We start from the raw sequence: 17912 nt of genomic DNA, 5'->3' as shown, positions 1-17912 counted from the left end.
TAAGAATGCGAAGAGCTGGAAGCGCTCCGCATAGATCTATAGAAGGTCAAGGACCTGCAATAAATCCCGGAGATAACCCAGAGCTATGGGTACAACTCGGCAAGGAGACACGTAGCACGAACCTTGCAATATTAGAGACAGTATAGGAGCTGAAGAATGAGATGGCTTAGTTACGAGAGGATAATGCACGACTGACGGTGGAACAAGAGAGGATTTTAAAAAGTTTGTCTGACAGACAGAACCCACCACTAGCTAATCCCAGTGCAGAACAGCAGAGGATGTCAGAAGAGCAAAAACCTCGAACAGAGCCTGAAAGGTCAGAAGAGGGGGAGGACCATTCTGACAATGCATCTGAACAGCAGACCTCAAAACGTCAAAGGGTGGAGCTGCAGGGAGAATTTCGTAAGATTAAACCCCCACACTTTGACGGGGAACAGGAGGAAGCGGCTGAAGCATGGTTAATTAACATGAACAAATATTTTCAGTTGTATGATTATGACCACAACCTGAAGGCACGACTGGCCATCTTTCAATTACAAGGGAAAGCGACCCTGTGGTGGGAAGAAGTTAAGATCGTCAAGGGGGTAAGCGAACGAACCATAACATGGGAAAATTTTCAAAAGTACTTCAAAGAAAGATATCTGACCGAGCGCTTTTATGACGAAAAGGCAAGGGAATTCCATGACTTGCGGTTGGGACAGCAAACTATGGATGAATTTATCAACCGTTTCACTTCCCTGCTTCGCTATGTGCCTTACATTAAAGAAGAAAAAGCTAAGGTGCAAAGATTTGTCAGTAGTTTACCCCTGTATATACAAGAAAAGATTGAGTTTGATAATCCTAGGACGATGGATGAAGCTATCCGCAAAGCCAGAATCTGCTACCAGCAGAATAAACAGAAAGGAGACGCTCCAAATAAAAGATGGAATGAGAAAAGAGGCAGTAAGATGGCTGGAAATAGTAGAGGAAGTCGCAGTGGTGGAGGTAAGGGAATTAGCAAGGGACAGAATAGCAGAACTGTACAGAGAGGCCCATTCAAATCCAAGCCAAACAGTGAACCCAGAATGAGCAAACAGCCTGCCATATTGGATGGTGAAGGGGTAGCCAGACTCCTAGTACAATGTTGGGGTTGTGGAGGACCACACTACGTCAAGAATTGTACGCAGCAGAAGGGAACTGAACAGATATCACAAATCCATGAAGCATCGACCGTCGGCGATATGGGACGTAGTGTGCCAAGGATTAATGCAGCCTTAGACGATCGTCAGGCGGAGTACCAGCCGACCATGGTGGAATTCGAAGGTAAAATTTCAGACCTTTCTGTCGCTGTTTTAATTGATCCAGGAGCCACCCTGAGCTATGTTAGCCCTAAGGTGGTAGAGCATTGTAAGCTACAACCTGTAAAATTCAAGAATCCATGGCTAGTACAATTAGCTACGGGGGCCGAAAGACGAGTGTTGGCAAAAATTAATAACTGCCCTTTAACAATAGCAGGGCAGCCAGTAGTAGCAGATTTAAATGTGCTCCCTCTTGGTTCATATGATGTTTTGATCGGGATGGACTGGTTAGAGAAGCACTGGTGGTTAGTGAACTGTAAGACAAAGACCATTTGTTATAAGAATGAACTTGGTGAGAAGCAAGAGATGCAAGGAGTTAAACGGCCAGTGCAGATTCGGCCAATAACTGCATCCCAATTGGCAAAATGTCTCAAGAAGGAATGTTAAATCTATGCCATTCAAGTAGGCTATGCAGATTCAAAAGATAAAACAGTCACGCTAGATAACATCCCGGTAATACAAGAATTTGCGGATGTATTTCCAGAGGAGATACCCGGATTGCCACCTAAAAGGGATATAGACTTTACCATCGAATTGATACCAGGGGCAGCACCAGTATCGCGAGCACCTTATACAATGAGCGCACCTGAGTTAACAGAATTAAAGATGCAACTACAAGAACTGTTAGACAAAAATTATATTCGCCCTAGTGTATCTCCCTGGGGGGCCCTAGTATTATTTGTCAAGAAAAAAGACGGAACTCTACGAATGTGTATAGATTATCGTCAGCTGAACAAGCTAACAATCAAAAATAAATATCCTTTACCTCGGATCGATGAACTTTTCGATCAGGTGAAGGGTGCAACAGTGTTCTCCAAGATTGATTTGCGCTCAGGTTATCACCAAATTAGGGTTAAGGAGGAAGACATCGCTAAAACAGCTTTCAGGACCAGATATGGGCATTACGAGTTTGCGGTGCTACCTTTTGGGTTAACCAACGCCCCTGCCAAATTTGTGTTTAATGAACAGCGTGTTTCATCAATTTTTGGACAAATTTGTGTTGATATTTATCGACGATATACTGATATACTCCCGCTCTAGGGAAGAGCACAAGGAGCACCTCAGATTGGTACTACAAACCCTCCGAGAACACCAATTATATGGAAAATTTAGCAAGTGCGATTTCAAGGAGGAAATACAATATTTAGGCCATATAATCACCAAAGAGGGGATCACGGTGGACCTTGAAAAGATCAGGACCATAATGGAATGGCCCATACCAAAGGATGTAGCAGACATCAGATCCTTTATGGGGCTGGCAGGTTATTATAGACGATTCATGGAAGGTTTTTCAAAAGTAGCCTACCCTATTACCTCCTTGCAGAAAAAGGGAAGGGCATTCAAATGGACCCCAGAATGTAAAAAAAGCTTTGAGCCGCTTAAGCATCTGCTCACCACAGCACCCATTTTGAGTATCGCTGACCCTAATAAGGACTATGTGGTATGCACTGATGCAAGCAACGAGGGTGTGGGTGGTGTGTTGATGCAGGAAGGAAAAGTGATTGCTTATGAATCAAGGAAACTAAAGGAACATGAGCAAAAGTATTCTGCTTATGACTTGAGTTAGCAGCCGTCATACACGCATTGAAGATGTGGCGACATTATCTCATGGGGATGATATTTTTATTACTAACAGACCACCACAGTCTGACTAATTATTTCAGCCAGCCCACTTTAAATGCGAGGCAAGCACGCTGGGCAAATTTTCTAAGCGGATTTGATTTTGATATTAAGTATTTGAAAGGGAGAGAAAACCGAGTGGCCGACGCTTTAAGTCGGAAGGTGCAATGTATGTATGAAATCTCCTCCAGTAAATGGAAAAATCCTTTAAAGGAGATGATTAAAAGAGCAACAGACCAAGATGCTGAATATCAGCAAATCAAACAGCAGGTACAACAGTTTTCCAGCGAGAGAGATCAGCAAGGGTATGAAGTAGATGATGATGGAATGCTGCATTTTAAAAAGAGGTTGTACGTACCTGATCAAAACAGCGTTAAAAATCTGATTTTGGATGAATTTCACATCAGCCACTATGTTGGACATCCAGGGTATCAAAAAATGATCACCGCACTCCGAAAAGAGTACCACTGGCCAGGGATGAAAAAGAATGTAGCAGAGTATTTAGCGCGGTGTTTGGAATGTCAAAAAATTAAAGCAGAGAATCAGCACCCCGCAGGGTTATTACAACCCTTACCCATTCCGGAATGGAAATGGGAAACCATTTCGATGGATTTCATAACCGGGCTTCCTCGGACAAAGAAGAACAATGATTCTATTATGGTGGTGGTAGACAAACTGAGTAAGGTAGCACATTTTATACCTGTGCAATCTTCCTACAGGGCTGTACAAATTGCCCACATCTTCATGCAGAATGTGTTTAAACTGCATGGACTTCCAAAGGCAATAATTTCTGATCGTGACGTAAAATTTACGTCAACCTTTTGGAGGACATTATTTGCCGAACTAGGAACACAGCTGAATTTTAGTACAGCTTATCATCCCCAGACCGACGGTCAAACAGAGTGAGTGAATCAAGTGATAAAAGACATGTTGAGAGCCTATGTAATGCAGAAACCAACGCAGTGGGAGGAGTATTTACATTTGGTTGAATTCGTGTACAACAATGGGTATCATACTTCGTTACAAATGAGTCCCTTTGAGGTTCTATACGGTCGAAAATGCCGGACACCCTCAAGCTGGGGTGGACCTGAGGACAAAATAAGGACCGAAGATGCTCAAAGAAATGGAAGATATGGTAAAAGAGTACGCGTTAATTTAAAAGCTGCACAGGATAGGCAAAAGAGTTTTGCTGACTGGAGGAGGAGACTCAAAGAATACCAAGTTGGTGACCATGTTTTTGTAAGGATTCAGGTCAGGAAAAGTACCATGCAATGGCGCGGGTGTGCGAAGTTGGCACCCCGATATTATGGACCATTTCAGATCTTGGCAAGGATAGGGCCAGTGGCTTACCGACTTGCCCTACCAAGTCACATCCGGATCCATAATGTCTTCCATGTCTCCGTGCTAAAAAAATACGTTTATGACCCTAAACATGTGATTAGGTGGCAGGACATACAGGTAAGGATTAATTTTCAGTAGACCAGACTAAAAGAATTCATTAGAAGAAACTGATTGGAAATGTTGCTGGATGCGGGTCGAACCGGAAGGAGGAACCTTGGTCGAGCCGCTGAGCATCCTCGACCGGAGAGAAGTACAGCTGCGGAAGCGAGCTGTTACCCAAATTAAGGTGCAGTGGCAGCACTATGGGCCCGACGAGGCCACTTGGGAGGATGAAGAGCTTATAAAAGAAGCTTACTCGGAACTGTTCGTAACAAAAGGACATCGGGACGATGTCCAACCTCAGGAGGGGGAGATGTGATACCCCGGAACATTTTAAATATTTGTTGTAATTATTTTATTACTGTATTCAATTACAAACAAGGAAGGATGGTTATTTGAATTCAAGAATATTTTTCTTAGTTTTGACCATGGAAATATTTCTTTAAGTTTCTTTTTTTTTAAAAGGAACGGCAGCTGGCAACTTCCGAGGAGGGAAGTTGGAGCAAACAGGTTCCAGCAACCCTAACTGCCTCCCCAACTGAAATCACCTCGAGGCAAGGAGGAGGGGGGGGGAAGAGAATGCTAAGTTTGGAAAAAGAGACTAGATAGCATAGGCTCAGAGCAGAATATACTTGCAGAGGTAAATGACCTTGCAAGGGAGCTCGGGGGGAGATAAAGTCGGGAAGGACATATCTCATGGTCGGGGGGATAACAGGCAAGTGATAATGAGCCTAATTCTTGCAATGACCACGGATTGACCTCGCAGGTGACAGGTAAGTGGTCTGTTATGGAAATGCTTAGTCGTTTTACACAATAACGAGAGCTGATAAATTGGTAACAGTGAAGAACTGCAGTTTCTTTTAAATTATTAATTTGAGAAACTGTAGCCGAAAGTTAATGATAAATTGGTAACAGTGAAGAACTATAATTTCATTTAGAATATTAATTTTAAGAAACTGTAGCAGAAAAGTTAATGATGAATTAGTAACAGTGAAGAACTGTAGTGTCATTTAAATTGTCAATTTGAAACTGTAGCAAAGAGGAACAAACAAGATTAATTAAAATAAGGGAAGCGAGAATTAACAGACACCTTGGGGTTAGGGTAGAACAATAAATTCTGCCTGGGCAGTTCGTAAATTTCAATTGATTTCAGATATCAAATCCATGGCACCGTGGTGAGGATTTGGACAAATCAAGAACCATAGTTGTCTTGAACATACCCATAAGAGCAATTTATGGCTACAGGTAAACCAAGGTTGGCCCACTGCGTGACCACAAGAAAACAAGAAAATATATACAGAAGTCAAAGAGTAGAGGCTAGAACTGTAGCATCACATGAATCCGTAGAATCAGGGTAGTCGAGCCACTCAGTCGGAAGAATGACTGTAAGTAATAGAAGGTGCTGTGGGCCGAATATGGCAACATAAGACTCCTATTGGAATCCTGTTCCTTTCCACCACTTGGGTTACGAACATATCCTAAAGGGGGTGACAATAATTCCAGCGGCCGGGAGTCATCGACTCCGGTGTTTATTATAAAAAAAGTAATAAACCCTTTGAATGGCAAGGTCCTTGAAGCATTAATGGTACCTCGAGAGTAAACCTGTTAAGTTAAGGAAACTCTGTTTCATGGACCCCAACGGAAACAGATAATCCTAGCAGGAGTTATTCGTAGCCGTGCCCAGGGGTAATAGAAGCCATGAGCAGTGGTTTGTAGAGGGTATTGGATGCAAATGCCAGGATAAGTGATGGTCTTGGAAGGCCCCCCACATCCCTCGCAATTTATCAAACCATAGAAGTAACGGAACAATAAATCACCGTTAAACTGTCAAACCTCCGAAAGACAAAAACCGTCCTAACACGCAAAGATATAGCAGACAACTCATATGTAAGATACAACAACCAAATCATATGCGAAACACAATAGTCAACTCCTAGCTCCAAAGGAGAAATTAACCCTGTGTAAGCATGCCTAATTAGAGCTATTACAGTGAAGTTAATCGCAACAGGGGTCACGACAGAAAAAGTCATAACAATAACTAAACTCAGATCTGTAATAATCCACTCGAGCAGTGCAAACCATAAGCTTATATATATATAAACAGCTGTAACCACAGTAACAACTTCATTGATTAGATGTTATCATACAAGCCATGGAAATAGCAAATCCCTGAAAGTTGCGGTCCATAGCTGGAACTATAACAATTACAAGCTCAAGGGTCACAAAGGAAACCCCCGTCGTGGTCTTAAGTTCAAGTCCACGAGGAGCCCTCGGCCCTGTTACAACCCTAGCTAGCTTTCAGCAAACTAATGCTGCAAAAATAAGGAAATGGAAACTACTGTAGATAATTTCATTCTCAGAAAAAGAAAAAAAACTAAAACCCTCGAGATGCTCTATGATATTCTATTTCCACCAAAAAACTCCTGTAGGATGGTTTGCTTACCCGTGACTACAGTGCTAATCATGAACAGATGATTGTTATGGCAACCTTCAGCACCGCCACACCATCGCTCATAACCTGAAAGACATCAAGGTCCGTAGCATGTATTAGCACTCGCCTGTGAGAACCCAACTGAAATAAAATACGATACTTTCCAAAAAGAAAGACTCCCATTCCATACCTGGTGCAGAGGTGCCTAGGAGTTCTCAGCCGTACCCCAAAACCTTGTAGGGAGCCTTCGTCTTCCCTGGGCATCGCCATTACAGAGGATCAGAGCAGTGGAAGTAGGGTTCGAAGGACGGAGCAAAGACTGAACACTTTCCACGACAAGGCAGCATAAGGAATGAACCATACCCCTGACAAGGCGGTGGAATAGGGCGAGCCATATTTCCCATGCTATCGGGTCATAAATGAACGGCGGGTGTATATGCCCACCGTTCAATTTCGGCCTTAGAAAAATCGAACGGTGGGCATATACACCCGCCATTCATTTATGGCCCGATAGCATGGGATTTATTGGATCCTATGGATTGACGTGGGCAGCAGGTAAAGCCTCGATGCCGACGACCTTGGGAACCTCATCCCATCCACGGCATAGAATACACGAGACTCATCCAACGGCTGCATCTGCCTCGGGAGCCTATTCCACGGGATCCAATAAATCCCATGCTACCGGGCCATAAATGAATGGCGGGTGTATATGTCCACCGTTCGATTTTGCTAAGGCTGAAATTGAATGGTGGGCATATACACCCACCGTTCATTTATGACCCGATAGCATGGGAAATATGGCTCGCCTCAATCCAGACTGTGAGCGTTTAATGTTGGGCAGTAAACCATTTAACATTGTAGTAAATGCAAAAATCCAGCTTAATAAGAAACAAACAACTCAAACCATGGTTAAACCGTTAACTGGATGGCGCTAAACTTAGCAACCTCGGTAATATAGCCAGCACGCTGAGTTGGGATTCGTATTCCAAAGCTATGGTCCGATCCAGTACGCTAGCTATCACATAAATTGTAGTTAATGATTTAAGCAAGTATAGTACCAATTAAAATTTTAATTTTACCACGGTAGGTTGTTAGATGGGAAGTGTTACAGCCACTCTGTCTATCTTTTCTATTATCCACCATATATATATATATATATTTCAGGTATGTTTTGTAATGCCCGAGGTCAAGGTTGAGCATCTTCATTTCCTTTACCTTTGTTGTAACACAGGTATATAGCTATTTCCATTATTATAGGGAAGCTTTTAATTTGTCATAGATTTCTGTCTCACATATTATTATGTGATGCGAAGGTTTATATACTTATTTTCGTTATTGTATAATTTGTTTTAAATTTCCCGGTGCACAGCTTCATCCTTTATTTTATTATTCATGCTTTTTAATTCGCCTATAAGAGTCGACACCTATATTGGAATCGCTCTTAATTTTGCTTATAAATCCCAAAAAAATATTGACCTTAGTGTTATAGAAATTGTAGAAAAAAGTAAAACAATTAGGAAAATTAACAGTTTCGATTTTTCATGGGCTGAAATTATACTAATTCACATAGAAATATAGTTTTTAGTCATGTTTTTTATACAATAGTTTTTATTCATGTTTTTTATACAAGTTAAATATTTTGAAGGTTGATGTAGTTTATATAATCTTAATAGATAAAATAATATTTTCTTGGTCAATTTTATTTAAAATTGGGTACATATTTTTAAAAAGGGTTAGTTTAATTTGCAAAAATTAAATGCCTCAAAGATTTTTTAGTGTGCTGAATCATTTATGCATTCAAAAGTATATTTTCAACAGCAAAAAAATCACCATCTCATAACAAATTGTATTGTTTGATTCCTATCAAGAAAATCATTTCATCTATTTGTTTTTTTTGTAAGCTTGGCAGGACTACATCTTCATCATGTCCAATATGTCATCCAGATCAAAGAATTGAACTGACTTCATATCAAAGAGTGCCTTAACAGAGACCCCATAAACCATTTCATCTATTTGTTAACCTACACCATTAAAATTATTTACGTAACTAAAAATACAATTTAAACAATAAAACATATAATCTCACACATAATTATATCATAATTTTTATAATAAAAAATAATCAAAATATAAATCACTTAAGCTAAAACATTACAAAAATCATAAACCAAAATTAATTAAAATAGGTATATATCTTATTTTACCAAATTAAATAATTTCGCTGACACAAACCTTACCATATCTCACCACATCCTTATTATATTTATATTTTCTTCAATGTCCACGTCATTGCAACTTGCAATGTATCATTTAAAAGGCGAAAAAAAATTAATTTATGCAACAGATAACATCACCATCCTTCAGTGTGTTTTTTTTTTAACTATGGTAAATAAAATATTTACAATATTCTAGGGATATGACACTGCTGCTACTTACGGGATGAGATTTCGGTGCAATGGCCCGCACATTCCAAGGTCATTTCTGAGGTGATTTCTGGGAATGTGGTGCCGTAAGCTCAGACTCCCGAAATCATCAGTATACTCATAAATATCTCACGGGATCTTCGTGGGTCCCGAAAGAGGACGGGAATATGGTGTGAATAATGATTGGATGGACTATCAGTTGTCAACCCCCTTCTAGCTTCAAACTCTGCATCAATGAAATCGTTGGAGGCCCCACCATCAATTAACAAATTCACCTTTTCCCCATGTATGATACCCTTGATCCAAAGAGTGTGATACCTCATAACTCCTGTAAGTGAGGAAATAACTCCTTCATGGGTCTCCTTTGGTAGCTGTTGTACCCCCATTCCTTGCGATTCTCCCTAATCCTCCTCTGGTACTTCTCCCTCATCCTCGCTATTAGAAAATACTTCAATATAGTGGGATTTCCCTTTGAGACATCGATGCCTTGGCACCCAAGGTTCCTAAGAGGAGAAGCATAGTCTCCTCCTTCTGATGTCTTGCCTGGTCTCATCATCCATCTAGTTCTTCCCTAACCATTCCTTTTGTGACTATCTAATATCTTCATCCTTCTGAGAAAAGGTTGTTTTGGGAGTGGACCTGGTCTTTGGTACTGCATCCTACATATCCTTTGCCCTGCTAATTTCACCTTGTAAGTTTTTGGGCTTATAAAATCTTACCCGTCCATGCAAGGGTTCTGAGAGACCTTCTATGAATAACATAATTTTCTGGCCCATTAAAATATCAATGACCATTACAACCAATCTCTAAAAATTAGTGATATAGGCTTTGACACTTCCTATCTGCCGAAGCTGAGTTGAACCCCTAAAGTCCAACTCAAGGTCCTTCCTATTGAATCTCTCTATCCTCTTGTTGATGGTGTTGGACCCAACAACATTCAAGGGGATCTCCCTGGTAAGAAGTTCCAACTAAACCTTGGACCGTTTCCAGTAGGAGTCCCAGCAGTGGGTGTAATGTAGTGCCTTGACCGTGGTAGTGCGTAGAGATAAGTATGATGACTTTCGTCAGAAGCAAGTGTGTGACCTTGTAGCGAGTCAACTGAGATGCATGGGGGTTCTAACACATGAAGGTGAAAAGGAAGTGTGCCCCTTAGAAGCCTGTAATAGTACGCAACCTGAAAGGAACACACGAGCGAAATGACATAGCAAACTGAAATGCAGAATAGTCCACAAAAGAAAGTGACAGGTTAATCCAATAACACGCATTTCAATAAGATTCATACAATTTCATACAAAGTAGTCCATAAGAAAAATCGTAAGTTAAACAACGTACATTGTTAAAGAAACCAGAATAGTCAAACTACAATCAAAACATATGCATTAAAGTGTGTTGGATCAGTTATTATTCTTATAAGTGAAAGTTCCATCCATACATACACCATTGACAGCTACTGGCCCCAATAGTAAGATTACAATCAAGAACACCTACTCCTCCAAAGAGGTATACTTGCTCTATGTTGTGGAGAATCCAAGGCTCGTCACAATACTCCCAACCCTTCTCTAAGCCTAATCCTAGCCAAAATTTTGACTCCCAAAATCCAATTCTATGAGTTATGAGGTTCTATTTATAACAAAGGGTGGGGTGACCCTTGAGATTCCCAATGTGACTCTTTGACTACCCTCATGACTCTTCAACTTCTTTACAAATAACTCATTACATTACATAGCGATTGTTCAGATTCAATTAATTTTACAAATAATATACATTTTCCACATGTACCCATGTGAGACAAAATAGGCTAGAGAAAACCTAACAAGACAAAACATTATGACTCAAAAGTTTGGGGAAATACCATCTTGGCAATATCCATTTGATGACTTTCAGTGACATATTGATACCAAGCTTGGTAATGTGCTATGGTGTCCCCATACTGCTTGATAATGTTTTTATGATAACAGACTCTTACCTCCATAGCTTCTGGGTATATAGTCTTGGAAACCTTATCCAACTCATCCTGAAGCATGCACAACATGGTCTTGACTACAACAAGACCACAAATGTACTTCTACATGTTTTCTGCTCTCAAATCCAAGTCATTGTTGGTGGCCTCTCGCTTTAGTTGCTCCATGTACCTATCAATCTCTAGCCAGACTTGGTTCTTCTCCTTAGCATCGGTGAGGGAACCGATTGACAGGATCTTGTGTGTTCTCACCATGACATCCAAACTCTTATACAACCGTGCATATGAAGCTTGTATGCTATTGAAGAACGGAGCAAGTTGCTCATAATTTTGGATCAACATCCAGATCCTTGCTTTGTCTAGCTTTGCCTGCAACATCATCATCTTTGACAAGTGAAGTGCGGCTCTCCTATACTTCACTGTCCATTCTTGCACATAGGCAATGGCAGCATGTATATCCCTAAGAGTCTGGACAATATTTTTACACTGCCACTGGAATATGAATTACACTATGTTTGTATTCAATTTACCTTTACCCCTTTGAACCATTACTAATAATAAATATCTTCTATTATAACTTTTAATTTCAACCAAAATGTAGTTAACACTAACACATCCCGTGGGACATCAAATTCCAGGCAAACATGAAAATATCTAAAGACAGTTATTCGTTTTTAAAGGTTGGTGAAACGTCCGTCCCTTCCGGAAGAATCGTTGAACGAAAAGCGCGAAGCGTGAGAGAATATTTAATAAATAAATGTGTAACTTTTACGTTCATGGCATTGGGAGAATGATAAATTGATTGATTAAAGAGAGAGCAATTATTACCTTCTCTTCATCATCACGGGAGGAGAAGCATAGAAAGAGTCTCTGCTTTGCTTTCTTTTCTTTTTACCATCTATGGTTTTGTTTCTTTGAGAGTAGAGTCAATGCTGTGCCGTAAGGGGAGATAGGGTGACCACCGACACAAGATAAAGCTTTATTTAGATATTCTTTAATTTAAATATTTTATTCTAATTTATTTATAGCTATGATTTTTTCTTAAGACAAAGTACTTTGTAAAAGTAAATAAACGAGTTTGACTAAATATTTTATTCTAATTTATTTATAGCTATGATTTTTTCTTAAGACAAAGTACTTTGTAAAAGTAAATAAACCAGTTTGACTATGCTATGTTTATGTTTATTAACTTTTTTGGGATTTTAATTTGATCTCTTATTATTCTTTATAAAATAAAGCAGTTTGACTCTGCTATGTTTTTTAATTTTTTTAGGATTTTAATCCAAACAAAAATTATAATCATGATTTTTTATTATTTTTACAAAATACACCAGTTTGATTACGCCATATTTTTTAATTTTTATGAGATTTTAATAAAAAAATATATACCTGTGATTTTTTATTATTCAAAATGAGGTTTGGACTGATTAAAAAGTTTAAATACAAAATTTACATAAAAATATTGTTGAAAAATTTTAAAAATGTAATAATTAAATAACATAAAAATAAATTATTTCATTTGATATAGGATTTTTTTAATAGTGGTGATCTTATTTTTTATTTTTAAATAATACAGTAATAATTATTTAATATTCATCTTTCTACTATTTAAAAATAAATTATAATAATTTTTTAAAATATTTTTCATATCTTAATTTAAAATTTATATTCTATATAGAAATAAATTAAAATAAAGGAACAAAAACTATGAGGCCGCTATAAAGATTTTAATAATTTTTTTGAGGCTTTATTTTTATTTTGATATTGAGTTTAAAGTGAAAATGGAAAAGATAAGGGAAAAATTTTATAAAGTTGTTTCCATTATTTTGGAATAGTATAATTTTTTTTTTGAGAATTTTTTTTCAAATAAATATAATTTATATATTTTTAACTATTTATTTAATCAAATATTATATTATATATTTATTTTATTTAAAAAATAAATAAATATTTTATTATTATTATTATTAAATTTAATTGATTGATGTTTTTTAATTATTAAAATCTTAAATTTATTATATTTTAATAATCAATTAATAACAATAAATTTTAAAAATTACATTATTGATAATGATGGTGGTATGTGGTGGTTTGGTTTATCGGACCTTAAAAAACAAATTATTTAATTTGATTTAAGATTTTATTCCTATACTCAAAAAGCCTAAAGAGAAACCTCTCGAAAAAATCCAACATTTATATAACTATTTTTATTATTACATATTTTGTTTTAAATTTCTCAGTGCACAGGTTCACCCTTTATTTTATTTTTCCTAGTTTTTAATTTGCTTATAAGCGTGGACGGATATATTGGAATAGCTTTTTAATTTTGCTTATAATTTTTTTTTGTAGAAGGTCGATATTTAGCTTTTTAATTTTGCTTATGAACAAAAATTGGAAAGTGGATATTTAAGCTCTATAGAATTGTATTTTTTTATTTTTCTTTATTATTAAATTATAGTTATTAGATTTAATAGTATTAGTAGTATTATGGAAAAGTTTGAAAATTAGATAGTTTGATTTGGTTTGTGAATTAACAAATACTACATAGTAGTTAGTCCATGCCACTTAATTTAAATATAGCTAAATTAAAATAGAAAGCAATAAAAATACAAAGATTTAAAATTTTAAAATGTTATAATTAGATTAATTTTAAATTGTAATTAATGCATTATTAAATTTTGTAAATTAACATTATTTGTATTGTAACATAGAAATAATTATTAATAGTTTACATTTGGCTTTTTATAGTTTTTTTTCTAGAAAGAAAATCATGATATTATATTGAGAATATATAAACAAAATGTTCAGATAGTTCTGAAAGAGTTTGATGAACTCATGTATACTACCGATAAACAACATCTCAAACCTAGTTGAGCAGATTACCATCATGTAATATGAACATGTTCACAACATTTTCAGAAAGAAACAAAATCCATTGCACCATTCAGCTGATTGGAAGATAAAGAGCAATGATGGAAGATAGAACAGATTTGGCAGATCAAGAAGAGCCCTCAAAAAAATTTTGATTCCGCCACCTCCAAAGTGACCATATGGTGATGGGAAGAATGGGCCGGAGAGTCTTTTGGCGCCCCCACCAGGCAAATGCTGCATCCACAGAGATGAAGTTAAGATGTTGAAAAGAAAAAAACTGAGCAAGGTCATACCAGATTTGTTGAGAGACAGAGCATTTGAAGAAGAGGTGGTAGTTTGTCTCCTCCTCCATATTGCAGAGAGCACATCTACTGGGGCCGTGCCATGATCGCCTCCTCAAGGAGTCCCAAGTTAAATTCTTGTTGAAAAGCACCAACCAGGAGAATAAGATAACCTTGAGGGGGCATCCAAGCTTCCACCAGAAGACCGGAAAGCGCTGTTTGGAGGAAATGTTTGTAGAAATGAGATCAGAATAAATATCCTTTACATTTGCATGTGAGACAGAGAATGGAAGGGACCAGATCAGGGGGTCATCATTATAGGATCGCTGAATGCCTCCCTACTGGAGAGAGGAAGATAGATCGGTCCAAAGAGGGAGGAGGTCTATTGGAAGACCAATATCATTAGCATCCCGAAGCATGGGCATTTGGCTTTTTATAGTTTGTGGATAGGTCTTATGAAAATCTTATTATTAGACTTGAGTATAGAGGTCCTATCATAAATTTCTATTATACTTTGGTTTGTAAATATGAGAAATTTTATATTTATTTATATTACAAACATCTTATTATTTTGAGTATCATTCATTCATTAATAGGGTAAAATCTATCATATGTGGTTAAGTTCCCATAAAAACTTAAGTGACTTCTACCCTTTAAAAATATAATGCAAAAATAAAAATATATCTCTCACATACCATTAATAAATCTTTTTAAATTATATATGTGATTTTAAATAATCATTTTCAATTATATACGTAATTTTAAATAATATATTTTTTAATAGATTATATTAATCATTAGCCATTTTTATAAAAAAGAATATAAAATGATTACACTTATTAACAATAATTTTAAAACTTTTTCAAAATAAATTATGTCATAAATATCTATCCTACATCTTAATATGATTTATGTACTTTTAATTAATTAATAAAAGCAAAAAACAATAACATGTTTAATTTAAATATAAATAAATTAAATTACTTTTAAAAAATTATATATTTTAATGTGTAATATATACTATAAATTTTTTACCAAAAACCTATTGTAATATCCACTAAGAATATTAAGTCCACTCTAAATTTGATACGATGCGCAATATATTGGGTTAACGGATTAATATAGCAAGCCGGGCACAATTTTCAAAACACAATTATAAATTTTCATTTACCGGTGCGAACCATTTATTCTTCTCTTCACTGCTCATAAATGATAACATTGGTTGATTTTTTATGGAGTAGGTTATATAGTAGATCTTTGTAAAATAAAGTAACCTTTGATGTTTTATTTTATTATATTTAAATAAAAAGTTGCAGTAAAAAATTTAACAACTTTTTTTCAAATTAAATTTTATTTTAAGCAAGTATAAATTTATAAATTTTAACATAGGTTATTATATAGAATAATAGATAAGGTTTTTATATCTAGGGTTTGGTTTTTTTTTTATAAGTAATTAGAAATTCGTATAATATATGAATTTATTTCGAATATAAAAGGTTGTTAAGGTAGAATTTATATAGAAATTTTGTTTATATTGAATATCATATAATTTATAGTGTAGTTGGGTATATGGATGAATATAAAAATTGTCACAATCTTCTATTTTTAAATGTAAAACTACATGCTTTGGTCCAATATAATTGTATTTGTAACATTTATAATTAAAAACAATTTTAAAAGAGTTTTTGGAGTTTTCAATGTTATTTTTTTCCAAGGAAAAATTCAAACTTTCTATTAAGGCAATAAAAAATTACATTTGTAGACGCATTTAAGGATTCATAATACTTTATGTGCCCAAAATAAACATAGAGTAAGTCATCTCTGGGTGGTAACGTAAATCTGTGTACTACTCAAACGCAAAAAAAAAAAAAACAGAAAAAACAAGCCAAGTCCAGTGCCGGGACCTCCTCTTTATTGAGAAAAACGACCCAAACAAGAACATAGTAACTGTGCATAAATACAAAAATTTAATGTTTCAAAATATAACATGTTCTTATCCCTTGTAAAAACAAACAGTATCAAAAAAGAGACCAAGAGACCATAGCTTTTGCAGAGAAGAAAAAACATTTTGAAATAGGCCTTCCCCGAGACCAAGAGACCATAGCTTTTGCAGAGAAGAAAAAACATTTTGAAATAGGCCTTCCCCTCTCGATAAGGAGGCCAAAGGTTGTTGAACCGACACACGGATCCAATCCTTATCAACTTTCGTTATGCGCCAGTTTCCCATAGCCAGTTGTAGACCCTCCTTAGAAAGGAGGAAAGTGGCTGAGTTTCACTCCCTGTAAATATGGCAAACAGTTATAAAGTCAAAATTTTGTTTTAGATGTAAGGCTTCTTCTAATAACGGAATCAAAATATAATTTTGACATCTTTGTTCTCCATTGAACCATTTAACAACATTCTGTGAGTCTCCAAAAATCTAGACCAATCACATCCTCATGTGAGTAAGCCAACATAGTAAAAGTTTTAAGGATTGAAATTTTGCTCAATTATTTGTTCCCGTGCCAAGGCCCACCGAAGCTTTTAAACTTTTTTGTTTGTTGATGTGAATACAAGGCCCACACCACAGATGTCATGTGGATCAGACGCACCATCAAAATAGGTCCATGGTGTATCACCCCTAATTTGTTCTTCTCTTGGCCGCCTAGAGATTTTTATAGGATTTGGTAAGGGGATAAGAGCATAGATTGAGGCACTTTCTACAACAATACGAACGTGAGCAGGGACCAAATCCTTAAAGATGCTCCTATTCTGAGCCAGCCAAATGCCCCATGAAATTATTAAAGGGAGATTTGTCATATTTTCCTCCTGAACTTCATCCCACCATCTTTACCAGGCATCACACATGTTTTCCACATTCCAAGTCTGAGTCTTCCCCAATAATCTCAAAGTTTCTTCCCATGTTCTAATACTGAAAGGGCACTTTAAAAAAAGGTGTTGTACGGATTCCTCCTTACTTTTGTAGAGGGTGCACCAACCTGGACCTTCTTTGTTTCTTTTCTATAGGTTATCCCATGTAGGGATTTTGTTCCTGAAGATACACCAGAGAAAAAGAAGAAGAAGAAGTCTTAATTTTGCAGGACATTTTAATTTCCATAGAGGTTTAAACCACCATTTCAATGCTCCCATGCCCTTCTTACCATTAGGTAAGAGTAGCCAGACTTTGGAAAATATTTTACTGTGGGAGCATGGACCCATCTCAGCACATCTAGATGATCCCTGAGACGAACATTTGTTCTTTGGAGCTCTCTAATAAAATTCCGCCATTCCTCTTTCCATTGAGGTTCCAAATGCACTTCTTTCATTGCTTTCCATCCTTGTTGCCATATTGTCGTTTGACCTTCCCTTGCAATCTGATTCAAGTAAACTAGGCCCTGTGTATGTAAACATGTCATGACCTCTCTTGATAGGGTATATCCCTCGTTGCATCCTACTCACGGGTCTATTCCTAATCTAAGATTCTTTCCATTTCCAATGTGTTAGCTCAATCCATCTTCAATGATCCTAAAGGATTCCAAAGTTTCCTTCCATACTACTGAAGCATGTGGA

This window comes from Pinus tabuliformis, chromosome J (genome assembly GCF_031772625.1).
Source record: "Pinus tabuliformis cultivar Carrire ecotype Pingquan chromosome J, CPIR1, whole genome shotgun sequence".
Taxonomy (NCBI): Eukaryota; Viridiplantae; Streptophyta; class Pinopsida; order Pinales; family Pinaceae; genus Pinus; species Pinus tabuliformis.
Note: the sequence above shows the minus strand (reverse complement) of the source record.